Here is a 3,404-nt window from a genome sequence, read left to right on the forward strand (position 1 = left end):
CTGAGCGGACATTTTTGAGGGCGAACGTTGTCTTGTTGTGATTCAATCGCGCGCATGTCTTGATAAACGCATTACGTCATTATGTGCGACGCACATTGTGCGGGAATAAAAAAAAAAAACAATTTCAGAATAAAAGCAGTGCAGCTTTCGCCCATGAATGAGGTGAAATTAAAAAGTATGTTTATTTTGAAATTTCCAATTAACCTTACACTCGCGGTCAGAGTCAACCAAAGGTATGTGGCCCGGGCCATACAATGCCCAGGTCTGTCATACGGGCCAGTCAGTGCCACCCGGCGGGCCGGATGTGGCCCGCGGGCCGTGCAATGCCCAGGTCTGGTCTTGAGCCTCCTTTTAAAAATATCAACAGTCTCTGCGGACCTGATGTCCTCCGGCAGGCTATTCCATAGACGAGGACCAGAATGGCTGAATGCAGCCTCGCCATGTGTTCCAGTCCTCACCCGAGGAATAATTAACAGGCCGGTGCCAGAGGACCTCAGGGTCCGCGAGGATGGCCCAAGACCGTTAAGGCATTTAAAAACTAATTGAAGAACCTTAAAATCAATCCTGAAACACACGGGGAGCCAATGCAGCGATTTTAAAACTAAATCCAGTGCCCAATTTGGTATGTTTGCATCTCTATGTCCTATGTGGAGAATGTGCTTTGTCATATTTGTCCATGAAGTGCTGTCTGGCTTGTCATCAGTTTGTAATGTGCAGACTGAATATGTATGATGTGAATGTGAGTGTAGGTCATGAAAATACTATGTTCACACATTTATAAACTAAGTAATATAACTTTAGCATGTGAAAATAATATCATAAATCAGTAAAGACCATGACTACAATCAGTCATTCCTATGCGTAGTAGAATTAGAATTAGAATTAGAAATCCCTTTATTGTCATTGTACTCAAGTGTGCAACGAGATTAGAAGGCTCCCCTCTCCAGTGCAATACAACAATAAGACAGACAAATATATAAATTAGATTAATAAATAAGAGAGTGCAATGGAATTTAGTACAGAATAGGGTATATAAAAACACATCACGATGCTGTTCTGCAAGGTAAGGGTGTTCTCGTGTGTGTGTGAGAGTTCAGAATGGAGATGGCTCTCGGAAAGCAACTGTTTCTCAGTCTATTGGTCCTCGATTTGATGCATCTGTAGCGCCTGCCAGAGGGCAACAGGTCGAACAGGTGTGAGTTTGGGTGGGTATTGTCTTTGACGATGTTGAGAGCCCTTCTGAGGCACCGGGCGGTGTAGATGTCCGACAGTGAGGGGAGAGGGCAGCCAATAATCCTTTGAGCTGTTTTGACTGTCCTCTGGAGCCTCACTCTGTCCGCCTCAGTGCAGCCGCTGTACCAGGTGGAGACACAGTACGTCAACAGGCTCTCAATGGACGAGTGGTAGAAGGCTAGCAGCAGCTTCCTGTCCAGGTTGAATTTCCTGAGGACTCTCAGGAAGTGCAGACGCTGGTGGACCTTCTTTACCACTGCTGTGGTGGTGTGAGTCCAAGAAAGGTCGTCGGAGATCTGTACTCCCAGGAACTTGAACGTGTGGACCCTCTCCACACACACGCCTTCGATGCAGAGGGGGGGCGGCACCGTCTTGTTCCTCCTGAAGTCGACGACAATCTCCTTTGTTTTTGCAGTGTTAAGGTGCAGTCTGTTGTCCTTGCACCAAGCTGTCAGTCTCTTTACCTCCTCTCTGTAGGCTGTCTCGTCACCTTCCGAGATCAGACCGACCACTGTCGCGTCGTCAGCAAACTTGACGATGGTGTTGTTGCCGTGGGCCGGGCTGCAGTCGTAGGTGTAGAGGGCGTATAGGAGAGGGCTCAGCACGCATCCTTGAGGGGAACCGGTGCTCAGCATGCAGGTGGAGGACGTGTAGGGGCCGAGCAACACAGTCTGGGGTCTGTTGGTCAGAAAGTCCTTAATCCAGATGCGTGTGAGGGCAGGGAGGCCGAGAATGTCAAGTTTGGCGACGAGGATGTCTGGGATGATTGTGTTGAATGCCAAGCTGTAGTCCACAAAGAGCATCCTTGCATAGCTCTGCTGTTGTTCCAGGTGGCCCAGCACAACATGCAGAGCAGTGTTGATGGCGTCCTCAGTGGATCTGTTAGCCCAGTATGCAAACTGGTAGGGGTCCAGAGTGGGAGGAAGGCAGTCCCTGATGTGCTGGAGAACCAGCCTCTCGAAGCACTTCATGATGACTGGTGTGAGAGCAACAGGACGGTAGTCATTCAGGTGGACGGCTGGTGACTTTTTGGGGACAGGAATAATGGTGGAAGTTTTCAAGCAGGAGGGGATGACTGCTTGAGCCAGGGAGCGGTTGAAGATCCTGCAGAATACATGTGACAGTTGGTGGGCACATGTTTTGAGGACCTTGCCTGGTATTCCGTCGGGTCCAGTAGCTTTCCTGGGGTTAACAGCCAGGAGCGCGCGCCTCACATCGTGTTCCTCTACGGTGAGTGGGGGGGAGTTGGAGCATGAAGTGCGGGGGTGTGACGGTTGGGGCGAGTCAAAGCGAGCAAAGAAGCAGTTAAGCTCCTCTGCCAGCGATGCACTCGGGTCTGCAGAGGTCGTGCTGCTGCCACGGAAGTTGGTGATGCTCCGTAGACCCTGCCACACCTCCCGTGGTCTGTTACTGGCAAGGTGGGCCTCCAGCCTCCCCTTGTAGGTTGCCTTGGCTAGCTTGATGCCTTTGCTCAGGTCAGCACGAGCCACCCTGTACTGGGCTTTGTCGCCTGACCTGAAGGCAGCGTCACGGGCCTTGAGGAGAGAGCGAACCCTGCTGGACATCCAGGGCTTCGCATTTGGGAAGGTCCGTATAGTCCTGTGTAGGGACACAGTTTCAATGCAGAACTTGATGTAGTCCACTACACAATGTGTGTAGACATCAAGGTCCTGATGATCAAAGAGGCCCCAGTTTGTGTCTTGAAAGCAGTCCTGTAATTCACTCATGGCGCCGTCACGCCAGGTTTTCACAGTCTTTGTGGTGGGCCTGAATCTGCGCCTGAGAGGGGTGTATGCAGGTGCGAGCTGCAAGGACAGGTGGTCTGACTGGCCGAGGGGGGCGAGTGGGAGGGCCCTGTATGCGTGCTTGATGTTCGAGTACACATGGTCGAGAGTGTTGTCTCCCCTCGTTGGGCACTTGACATGCTGGTGAAACTCTGGGAGTACAGTCTTTAAATTGGCCTTATTAAAGTCTCCCGCTACTACGTGAACGCCATCAGGGTGGGCCCGCTGATGTTTATTGATGACGCACGCGAGTAGCGAGAGCGCCGTGCTAGTGCTAGCGTCGGGAGGGATGTAAACAGCTGTGACAATCACGACCGTTAGCTCCCTCGGGAGAAAATAAGGCCGGCATTTAACGGACATGAACTCGATGTCGGGGGAAGAGTGCTT

This window comes from Idiotropiscis lumnitzeri, unplaced genomic scaffold, assembly GCF_059441095.1.
Source record: "Idiotropiscis lumnitzeri isolate Australia: NSW breed Sydney's pygmy pipehorse unplaced genomic scaffold, RoL_Ilum_1.0 HiC_scaffold_23, whole genome shotgun sequence".
Classification (NCBI taxonomy): Eukaryota; Metazoa; Chordata; class Actinopteri; order Syngnathiformes; family Syngnathidae; genus Idiotropiscis; species Idiotropiscis lumnitzeri.